General features: G+C 37.2%; 1 protein-coding gene across 4 annotated transcripts in view; it reads left to right on the top strand.

Moving 5' to 3' along the window:
• Nucleotides 1–12524, top strand: part of ARHGAP42 (Rho GTPase activating protein 42) — a 270455-nt gene that overhangs the window by 145399 nt on the left and 112532 nt on the right. The gene's annotated exons all lie outside the window — the stretch shown is intronic.

Below are 12524 nucleotides of genomic sequence, written 5' to 3'. Positions count from 1 at the left end.
TAGTAAGCGCTAAAATCTTAATTGCTCTTGTAGTTAATAATTAGCATTCATGTTATATACTTTCTGTTAATCAAAGTGTATCAGTAAAAATAAGGTCATTGTTCATGTAGTTTAGTTTACCTTATTTTGTTTTACAGGCAGAGACAAATCAGTGTTGATTCATTGACTATTAAGTGCTGTTCACAGGGTTACCAAGCAAGAGGGCCTTACCTGGACATTACTTATATTTAAGAACACTGTAAAATTTGTGAAGCACTATTACTTACAAAGTAGGAAGTTAGGAAGTATCATTTTCCACAGAACTAACATGACACCCAGGAAGATCAAGAAGCATTGCCAACAGGGGAGCCTGGGTAGCGCAGTCGTTAAGCCTCTGCCTTCGGCTCAGGGCGTGATCCCGGCGTTTTGGGATCGAGTCCCAGATCAGGCTTCTCTGCTGGGAGCCTGCTTCTTCCTCTCCCACTCCCCCTGCTTGTGTTCCCTCTCTCGCTGGCTGTCTCTCTGTCAAATAAATAAATAAAATATTTAAAAAAAAAGAAAAAGCAGCATTGCCAACAAACCAGACGGACATGTACTTTAGCTGGGGACTCAAGTGCAAGCCTCCTGCTATCTAATTCAGTAATTTGGGCAACATACTATACCTGCCTTTATCATAGGAAAGTAAATGCATTATTTTTTGTAGTTTATAGTGTGTTTTCATCATCCTTACAACATCTTGTGAGGTAAGTATTAGCTCTAATTGACCCCATTGCCACCCCTGGGGACAGGTGAGTCAGTAGTCTCTCTACTTGACAGTTGGTGCCGAATCATTCAGTGTCTGTACATGTTTCAAAGATTGCTGAGGTATCATGTTTTTTTACATTTCAGAGCTTTCTGGTCCATTAGAGAAGCTGAACCTCCCATAGTTAGAATTCTGGATAGGGACGTAACCTAAAGGCATTCTGCTTTACTCAATCAATATATATTTATTACATGACTGTATGTTAAATGTATATGTGTGTTTACATACATACATAGATTATTATAACTTTGTTAAGTGGCTATTGTGTGCTTAGACAGGAGAATAAACTCTTGTGATAATTTAATTATAATAAATTGAAGATAAGATTATCACTTTTCTTCCTCCTGATTATCCTTATGTTGATGCCTAAAGACTGATACTTAGGAAACAGTTTAAGCATTCCCCAAAATTGTATTTTTACAAAAGATCCTTATCCTAATTATTTAAAGATTTATTTATTTATTTGAGAGAGAACTCAGGGGAGCATAGAGGGGGCAGGAGAAGAAGGGAGAGGGAAAGAATATCAAGTGGACTGACCCCCCACAGAATGTGGAGCCCGATGTGGGGCTTGATCTCAAGACCCTGAGACCATGACCTGAGCTGAAATCAAGTCAGATGCTTGGGGCACCTGGTTGACTCAGTCGATTGGGTGTCTGCCTTCGGCTCCAGTCATGGTCCTGACGTCCTGGGATCGAGCCCCGTGTCGGGCTCCCTGCTCAGCAGAGAGCCTGCTTCTCCCTCTCCCGCTCCCCATGCTTATGCTCACTCTCTCTCTCTCTTTCTCTGTGTTAAATAAATTTAAAAAATATTTTTTTTTAAAAAAGAGCCAGATGCTTAACCAACTGAGCCACCCAGGTGTCCCCCCTTATGCTAATTTTTAGATCATATATATAGCTTATTAAATTTTAATGCAATTTACAAGCACCCTACATAAATAGTATATGATGAAATGTGGTAGAGCCTCCCTAATGTCATTGTTAAAATTGACACAGAGTTCTAGAGAGTGAAACCTTGTTATTCAATAGAACTTTTTTCATTCTTCAGAGGTCAGCCTTCTTGGGTAAGAATTAAGCCGTTTCCATGAAATGAAGTCTTCTCTGTAGCAAATCCAGTTACTTAAAGTTAATCTGGTAGAAGGAGAAACTCCACATAACTAATGAAAATTTTCTAGATCTCGATTTTGATAAGGACAACAGTGAGAAGTTTAGAAGCTCCACTTGGAGCATCTCCCTGAGGAAATGTCCCCTCTGTACTCTAGATCTTCTCTAGAAAACAAGGTGGTTTCCTTGGTTCAATAGTTGGAGTTTTTATCTGTAGATACATTCTTTTCTTTTACCACATCTATTGGCTGCCCTATTGCAGAAGAATTTGCTACATGAGAATTTATGTTTCTATTTACTATACACATTGATATTTTTACTTACACCTTCTTCATTCCTGACCCCTGCCTTTCCAGTTGTCCTTAAGGTGGTTGGGAAACTATCAGTGATTTTTTTTTTTTCAGATTTAAATGGTTAGAAATATTCTGAAACATTTAGGAATCTTCATATTGATTTCTGTGGAAAACAACACAATAAAATTGCGAAACATTTTATTTCACACTTGTATTTTAGAATTCAAAGCAAGTTGCAGATACAAACAGGATTATATTTTAAGCATCAGGAATAGGTGGGTTTGTAGTACACAGCATTTGATGTTAACTGGGGAGCCCTGATAAAATGACTACCCTCTGTGAGTAATACCCTTCTGTGTTTAATTTTATACCTTAAAAGTTGCTTGTTTATTGAGAAGACACACACCAAAAAAATGTCAGAGCTTATTATCTGGGTGATCTAGGAAAGAAGAAAGATGAAGGATTTTCCAAATAATTTTTATAGAATACTAATTTTTGGGCCTTATAATCTGTTATTGAGGGTTGCTGCAAATGAATTATGTCAGCATTTGAATTTTAATGGTGTTTTATTGGGCTGTTTTTATTGCCCACACCTATATTTTATGTGTATCAAATTGGAATTAAAACTTTGTAATACACATTGAAGTAATTGGAAACGTTCTGAAGACTTTATAAATCAGTGAGTTAATATTTAGGAAACTTTGATAGATTTAAAAATTATGAAGAACTTCAGACTACTTCCCCCATAAATTAATTCAACCTTTTGTTACATCTGAAATACAGAAAATTTTCATGTCTAGTCCATCAAAAAGTAAACAAACAAACAAACATGTACTTAGTACCCATTGTCAAAGTTGCTAGGGTCAGTATCAGGAAGCATCTGCATTTGCTGAACATTCCTGTTAAATATAGTTATTTTTTTTTTTTTTAAAGATTTTTATTTATTTATTTGACAGAGATAGAGACAGCCAGCGAGAGAGGGAACACAAGCAGGGGGAGTGGGAGAGGAAGAAGCAGGCTCATAGCAGAGGAGCCTGATGTGGGGCTCGATCCCATAACGCCGGGATCACGCCCTGAGCTGAAGGCAGACGCTTAACCGCTGTGCCACCCAGGTGCCCCTAAATATAGTTCTTAATAGGACATTGTTTCAACTTACCAAACTCTTGTTTTCTATAAATAGCTTTAGTTTTTAAGTGTTCTTATTAAAATTTAGCAGTGAAAACTGAACTTGAAGCCCCAGAGGGTGTCTGCTTACTGCCACATTAAAAAAATATATATCAGTAGTAACCTATAAAATTATTTACCTTTTCGTTGTTCATGTCACATTGTTTAATCAGATCAAAATAAAATCTCAGCAGCAATTAAGGTAGAGCACTTTGATTCCATACTTGCGTAGTAGACTATGGATTTGATGGTGAGACTTTTGCTATGTTTCAGTTACTTCATTCCAAAGTAATGAGATATTTTGGCATCTATACTTTATCATCTAATAACAGGTTCTACCCTACTACTTAATCCTCCTTGCCTGTCTCTGAGTCATTAGAAAGTTGATTAGCATCCCATCATCCATCTTAAGTTATTGATACAAAAACGTTCAACTAGACAGCATTGATCTGCTTTGTCAGACACGGTGTGAAGTCTAGGGACACAAAAATAAAATATGATGCTTGTCTTCATGGAATTAACAGTATAACAAAAGAAGTCACAGAGAAACAGATAATTATGATGAAATGGAATTAATGGTATATCTGAAATGTGCCCATAGTTTTTACAAGCACAGTGGAAGGAACAGTTTATTCTTTTAACAAAGCAGAGGCTGACAAAGACTTTTGTGATATTCTGGCATCAGCAAGTGCAATGTAATGGCTAGCAGAAACTTCCCAGTTAATGCAAGTGATAAATATCCCAAACAAAAGAGAACGGTCATAATGGTGTAAAAGAAAATTGTGATGTGGCTTTAGAAACTTGATATATTTTGGTGTGATTAGAGCTGTTGCTTTTAGTCTCCCCCACCATGTGCCCAACATGAACTACATTAAGAAATGCATTTTACATCATAATTCAATGAATACATGTACTAACATACTTCTGTTACTACATATGATATAATCTGCTATTTTCAATTGTATTCTACTCTAATCTTTTCATTCAAAGAAGTGCTAGTTATAACTCATGAAACTGGTTGTATAACCCACCAATGTCATAACCCATAATATGAATAAATATTGGGCCATAGCTTAGCATGCAAGTGTAAATGGAAGGTGAAGACGAATTAGTGAGAAATGAGGCCGGAAATATTCAGCTGAGGCAGAATAGTACAGAGTTTTGTGCTGCCACTAAGGAGGGGTTTTTTTTGGGGGGGTAACAAAAATCATGATAACGATGAACAGGATGTAATAGATATTAATCATACATGTAGATGTATTCTAGGCAGCTTACATATATTTATTTCATCTTTACAATAACTCTATGAGGTAGGGACTATTATTTTCATCTTCTTCTTACAGTGAGTACACCTGAGCCACAGAGAGTAATGTGATTTGTTAAGGAATAGGCAGCTGGTAAATGACAAAGCACAGGGATTGAATCCAGGCAGTTTGTCTCTTAAGGCACATACTCCTAACCACAATATTTACTTATATGGCAGATATGATACTCACGTGGGCATAGTCTTAGTTTGTATTTTAAGATAACTTAGGAGCATTGTGAAAAGGCTGGAGTCTGAGAGACTAGCTCTCATCCCATAATTCATTAATATTTGCATTTGAATGAAATTTTTTTTTCCATCCATTATGAAATTTTTTTCTACCATCAGTCGATCTAGCCATTTCTGTGTACCTGCCAGCCACACAGGCGTGGTAAACAGAAAACCACACCAGCCGGAGGGGAACCTCAGGCCTGTGTCATATAAAGGTCTTTGACCCTAAGCTCCCACTGAATACCCTCCAGCGAACTACAGATCTCTAGAATAATCCTCCCCACTCCCCAAGTAGTTCAAAGATGAGCCTCTTTGTTAGCCCTTCAGTTTCCTTAGGCTGCTCTGTGTGTGTGTGTGTGTTTTTTAAGATCTTATTTATTGAGATAGAGAGCGCATGTGTCTGAGTGCTCAAGTATGCAAGGAACAGAGGGAGAGAGAAGGAATCTCAAGCTGACTTTGTGCTGAGCGGGAGCCTGAGGTGTGGCTGGATCTCATGACCCTGAGATCATGACCTGAGCTGAAATCAAGAGTTGGATGCATAACAAACTGAGCCACCCAGGTGCCCCTAGGCCACTGCCTTTTTTTATTCTCTGCTTTGAGCAGCTCCTGCCATTGTAATGTTTGTCTTCTAAGTCAATATATTTTTCCAGTCTACTATATCTTTCCTCTTTAAAACTTATTTCTGTCCGTCTCTTTGGGTATGAGAGGCTGATGTTCCCATCTGTGAATTCAGCTATTACAAAATTCCCAAAGGAATGATGGCACAGGAGAGAGTGAGCCCACCATCCTGTGTGATATTTTTACCAGTTCATATGTACCAGTACCAGTGCAGAGCAAATATCTCATTAAGGTACATGGGTGACTCGATTCTCTTCTAACTCAGGATGAGTTTTCCACCCTGAAGAGTTTAAGGGTGTCCTTTGTTTTCTTTTCTGAGTTGAAAATGATTTTAATTTCTGTTTTAAGGCCAAGTTTGGCAAATTGTATGCCAAATTTGGCTTGCCACCTGTTTTTGTGTGTCCCTCTAACTATGAATATGAATGGTTTTTACATTTTTAAATAGTTTAAAAAATTAGAAGAACAATAATTTGTGACATGAAAATTATGTGAAATCAGGTTTTGGTGCCCATAAATAAAGCTTTATTAGAAGATAACATTTGTTTCTGTTTTCTATGGTGGCTCTTATCCTACAAGAGCAGAATTGAGTAGCACTTGTGTCAGAAACATGTGGCCCACAAAGCATAAACTATTACTCTCCGGCCTCTTGCAGAAAAAATTTTGCAATGCCTAGTCTAAGTCCTGAAACAAATTCATGTTTAACCTCTGCAGTCTTATAGGTCTTCATGCAAATGTGGACCTTCTCTGATATCAGACTTAATAAAGTGAGTTTGATCACTTGGCTTCCTACATTAGAAAACCACAGAATTTATTGTAAGATAAAATTGGATGTGACTTGGAACAGATTAGTGGCTAAAAGTCATAAACACCAAGATTTTTTATTTCAAGCATATATATCTGCCTAGGAATCTTTTATCTTTGATGCCAAATATATATTCTCAGTTTAGAGCTATGGTTTTTTTGCGTATAGCAATTTAGAAAAAGATGAATCCTTTATACCTCTGAAGTAGAATATATTTAAATAGTTAAGAGATGGCCAGGTAAAAACCACTTTACAATTGCTTGCTTTTGTTGAGGTTTCAAATCACAACTGAACTGTTAAATATGTGGACAGCCTTCCTCCCAACAGTGTTATTTTAAGCAAGAATGTGGTAAATCTCATCATCGATTTAAATTTCTTTTGTTTGTGTGCACCATTTTACAACTATACAAAAGCAGTCATTAGTAATGGAAAAAAATTATTTTGGTGTTTTGGGATTGTATGATAAGGTGACTCATTTGGTAACCAAAATTATTGACATTTGTGAATCTGTAAAGCCTGGGCACTAGATAACAAGTATGTTTGCAACTGGACACATACATTGAGAGAAATAAGGTAAGGTCTGTCATTTTTATGCACAATAATAAGCAGCTTTCACTGACTTTATCAGTACGTTTTGCTTAATACAGACAGCTTCTTACTCTTCTGCTTTTAGAGTAGATTTTGTGTCTTTTTCTTCTGTATCCAGTCAGTAATAATATGAAGCCAAACTGAATGCTCTCCAGAGACCATGCAGCCCACGCTTGCCTCAAGAGCCTGGTGATTTACTGACTCCAAGTTGGAGAGATGACCTCTACAATTACTGTACAAACCCAGGGAGAAGTGAAGTGAGCTCACTGTAAAAAGATTTCAGGCATTGAAAAAACTTGCCTTATTTGGTAAATGTGGTTAACTGGTCCCAGCTGGTAATGCTGGTGAGCTCATTGTGAGATGTATTGTCTCTTTAAGCCAAATTCTTGAATTTTTTTAACCATTAGAATTTAGAGTGCCAAGTGATATTTGTTTAGTTTTTATTGATGTACCATGGACTAAAAATCTGAAAGGGCAGTATTCCATTTTGAAAATTAAGCTCAAATGCATTGATACTTTGAAAATTTTCTATATGTATTTTCTGATCTATTATGTTGTTTACTTAGCCTTTGGGAAATTTTGGTTTTAATTTATTCCTCAAAGAACAAGACTCCTTTGGGAAATATTCACATGTAGTGTGGGGCTTTACTATACTTTAATACTTATGTAAGGCTACTCTATACATTAGAATTTTAGGATGGAATCTCTTAATTATGTTTTCTTTAATTTCCAAGTAGCACTTAATGTTTAGAAAAGAAAGATTGTAGCTTCTCATGGCTTCTCCGTAAAATTCCTACTTAGGTTTGATTGTATTCTGAGTTTGGCTTTTCAGTGAGTATTTTGTTTTGGAGGAAAAAGCACAGATTTTGAGTCAAAGAGACCGTGGTTTTGAATCCTGGCTGTGTCATGTGTGAACTTGTTGACTTCAGGACAGTTAATTAACTTTCATGCCAGTAAAAGGTGATACCTATTCTTCCCAGGATTTGTGAGAGTTAATATATGTGTGAAGGTGCTTAGTACAAGATTGATGCTTTAAAAATGTCAGTTACCCATTCATTCTGTTCCAGCAGTGGATTAATTGCAGCTTTTCCTTGGCCTCACTTTTATACTGTCTCTTTTTAATAATATTTATAGAACCTGGCTGATTCTCTCTGCCCCATTATTAATTTTCCATGTGGTAACAAGAGAGACCATGTTCTCCATATCCTTATCATGCAAAATGTAGTTTAGCAGCACCAACTAGGAGTTTATTAGAAATGCAGAATCTTTGGTCCCACTCCAGATTTACTGAATTAGTATCTTCATTTTAACAAGATCTCTAGTTGATTGAAATGCACAGTGAAGTTTGAAAAGTACTGCTATGTATCACTTCATTGGACTCCTCAGCTCTAATAAGTGTGGCCCGCTCTAAGTTGGAGATTATCCCTGGGTTTGAAATATTTGAATGACCTCAGAGAGGTGTGACCCAGGAGAGAAATGTGAAAAAGATATTTGTTTCTCCTTCTGTGCTTACTTGTCAATTCTGTGCATACATGAACCTCCCTCACTGTACCACCATCTTCTTTGACTAGACTGTAATTGTAAACTCCTTCAGAGAAAGATATTCTTTTCTTTTTCTTTCTTTTTTTTGGAGGGGGAGGGTAAAGATAGTGCTCATGAGTGTTTATGTGTGTTTCTTGGGGCACAAGATCACAGACTGGTATCACCATTCCTTTTTGGCTTATTTCCATCTTCTACCCTTAGTTTCCCATCTACTTTGCCACTTACATTTCAGTCAGGCTTTGAGCTGGTGAATTCTGGTTGGTTTTAATTCCTTTCCTCCTGCTAGCTATACTATATTAGCTTTTTCTTCCCTTACTTTCTAAACTGTTGATAGTGACTTCTTCCTCCTCTCTACTAGCTTCTTTATGCATCCTTTAGATCTCCTTCATCTTTTACAATTTCCTTTCTGTCCTTATTTTGGTTTTTGGGTAAAAAGTCTTTGGCAGAAGGATTAAAATCTACAACAAAAAGTTGGGGGGCTCAAATTATAAGATCTCTTAGCCTGGGATCTGTGGGTTTTAGCAGTCACCGAACCCTTGTCCTGCTCAAAACACATCCTTTGAGCTTGGCTCTAATTTATCTTTCTACATATCTATCTTCATATCTCTACTGAACTCTTAGAAGACAGATTCTATATTCATCTTGATATCCCCACTGCCTGGCACAGAGTAACACAGTGTAAATATTGGTATTGATATATCATGTCTGTTTGCCCAATAGCAAAATTCCAAAGACTGAAGGGGTTGGATACTTGATTTGGGAAGCTGTAAAGAAAAGTATTAAAAATACTTTGTAAGACCAGAAAAAGGGACAGGTTTATTCATTGGGATCTAAAAGAATGGTAGGAGTCTTTGTGGGGGTCCTTGAATAACCCCAGAGGTGAATATGGTTCTTACAGTGCCGTATATTTTTTAGAAATAATATCTGGGATAGTTTATAATGTTTAGACAATTTTGAACATTTTGATGCTAGTAATAGCACTTATGACAACAATCTGTGCAGTTAGTTTTTCATCCTTAAAATTAATCTTATGAACAACGCTAACCTTAAGCATAATTAGAATGAGAACTCAGATAGTGGATATTTCTCCCACTTTGATTTCATTCACTTGTACCGCGTGGTCATGCCATACATGTGGTCTTTCCCATATATCCTCATTATAGGATATAATGTACAGTTGTTTAGTGTCTGGATCATAACATAAAACCTACCAACCTGGGATTGGTATCATTTGGTTTTCTTTAGTTACTGTTAATTGTTCAAGTTATCATTTCAACAAAATTTTTAACAGTAGTAATTAAAACTTAAAACTTCTTTTAAAAGCAGTAAGGTTTTTGTTGTTGATGGTGGTGGTTTAACATAAGCCACATCAGTCTTTTTGCTCTATTGTCCCAAAAATCCAATCCAAGGCTTTGGGTAGCATTCTTTCTTTGACTCTGTTGTATTTGTTTTCAGGTTCAGCTTCATTTAGAAGCTAGGAATTTATTTTTGTAAATAATCTTATAAACCTAATAAACTCAAAAGATGTTGAAAGGAATCATTTGCTACTATCTAGCAAATTGGTCCAAATATGTTACATAGAAGCCAAAATGGAATCATTTGTTGATGAAGTCACAAAAATAAAAGTGTCATTGGTGAAACAAAAAAGCTATTTAATTCAGGTTTTGTCCTCCTACCTCTCTCAGTTTCTTTTCTGTTAAGATTTTACTATAGAGAAATTTATCATTCATATTTTAGGATATTTCTAAATTCTTCCTGGGCATTCCCCTCTGGAGAACTAATAACCAGACAAAGGAATTTCTGGATTCAGGAGAGATATGGAATTTTCTTAGGGTACAAAGGGAGTTAAATTCTACTGAAAGCCCACACCCTAGTAAGAATGCTAAAAGCAGTGAATCTTGGAAATGCCAAAGTGGGTAGAGAGCCTGGGTGGCTATACAGCAGTGAAAAATTGGAAATTTTTGGATTGCATATCATTTGGTTAAGTGTCCTTGTAGATTCAAATCTAACCAGTTCTTCCTGTCTGGTCCTCCCTGACCATGAGCCTCAGATTGGGTGCACAAGTGGCTTGTCTCAGAATATATTTCCTTCCTCTCTGGGTACGTGGCAGATACTCAGTTGCCAGATTAGATCTGGCAGCACCCAAGGATGACCTCCTCTATATATGAGGCAGAATTTATCAAATAATGTAGTTGAGATATGGATTCTGATAGACTCCAAAGAATCCCTCCTCTTCTGCTATGCCCTGAGTAAAATAAACAACCATTTTCCCATCATGCCTGACAGGGCATAAATCAAGGAAAACAGTCCAAAGATTGAGTCCTCTGATTTCATCAACTCAGCTGTAGCCAGAAGAGAGTTTAGGGAACCAAGTGTACTGGTAATGTTACATTGAGTTGATTTCCTGTAAAGTCTTAACAGAATCTTTAATGACAAGAAATCAGGTAGCTGATTCTTCTGAGGCATGTGAGACAAATAAGAACAGATAGCACCCTACTGACATGTATTTTTTTTATACACCACCAAGCACTTAATTCTGATACTACCTGGAGAATAGTGTGAGATCCCATAGGTTAAGCATTCAGTCCTACACACCCATCCCCCAACCCCCACTTTCAGATGCCAATCATAAGTCCAGTGTCACCTATACTTAAGACCTACTGGCTATAGTTTGAGCTTCTCATGAGTCTTGCCTTTGCTAGAACAGCTCACAGAACTCAGAAAAACATTTTACTTATTAGACCACCAGTTTATTATAAAAGGATTTAACTCAGGAATAGCCAAATGGAAGAGATGTATAGAGCAAGGGATATGGGTGTGGACCTTCCATACTCTACCAGCACCTCCATGTGTGCACCAATGTAGAAGGTTTCCAAACCTAATCTTTGTGTAGTTCTATGGAGGCTTCATTACATGGGCACAATTGATTAAATCATTGGCCATTGGTAATTTAATTTAGTTTCCAGGCCCTCTCCCCTCCCTGTAGGTTGTGGTGGGGACAAGAGGGTAGGGCTGAAAATTTCAATCCTATAATCACATGGGTGGTTCCCCTGGCAACCAGCCCTCCTCCTTGGGGGCTTTGCAAAAGTTGCCTTATTAACATAAACTCAGGTATGATTGAAGTGGTCTTATTATGAATATCAAGACATATTTATCATTCTTAGGAAATTTCAAGGTAGTTTTAGTAGCTCTGTGCCAGAAATGGGGATGGAGACCACATATGTATTTATTATTATAAGACAGTATCACACTTTTCAACCCCACAAAAGAAAGCATTACCAAAAACATGGCTTATGGCTTAATCCTAATTCCAAGAAAATATTTCATAGGGCATTTATTCACAGGTGAATCAGGAACAAAAGTCTGTGTAGCCCATAGCAAGTTTCTTTCATTTTCCTGTCCTTTTCTCTCCTCCCCCTCATCTCTCAGTTGCTCCTATTTGTATATTCTCTTCAGTGCGTTAGGTCTAAAAACATTACCTTCTACATGGCAGGTAGACGTTTTTCTTATTCCTAGAGGTACAAACATGGGTAAGCCACAGGATATAACTCAAAGTCAGCAACTATCGATGGGTAAAATAGAGACTGTTTATGTATTTGCATGATAAATGCTGAGTTAGAGGTGTATGTAGATACAAAAAGTTCTTTGAGGGCACAAAAGGGCACTTGATCTAATGTGGAAGTCCAGTCTCTGAAAAGGTGATCCTGGAGGTGTCTTGGTGGATAAGTGAGAGGAAAGTGGATATAGCCAGAGGAAGAAGGGTTTTTCTGGCGGAGCAAAGAGCAGAGGCAAAAGAAGCAAGAGATTATAATGGCATGTGGGAAGAACTTCAGGAATGTTGGTATTACTAGAACATGAGATAGGAAGTTGGAAGTGTTGGAGATAAGACCAAAGACAGATGGAAGTGCTACATTCTGAATGGCCTTGTTTGCTTTGCTGAGAGGTTTGGACTTTGTTCTTTGGCTTTGGGGAACCATTTACCTAGGGGCACATGATAGAGAGAACTGTGTTTTAGATTAATTATTCTAAGTAAAATAGGGGTAACAGTAGAAGGACCAACAGCTGCAAGGAAGACCAGGTAAGTATTAATTAGATCATCTGG

This window comes from Ailuropoda melanoleuca, chromosome 8 (genome assembly GCF_002007445.2).
Source record: "Ailuropoda melanoleuca isolate Jingjing chromosome 8, ASM200744v2, whole genome shotgun sequence".
Taxonomy (NCBI): domain Eukaryota; kingdom Metazoa; phylum Chordata; class Mammalia; order Carnivora; family Ursidae; genus Ailuropoda; species Ailuropoda melanoleuca.
The sequence above is the reverse complement of the archived record's forward strand: the minus strand, read 5'-3'. Positions and strand labels throughout refer to the sequence as shown.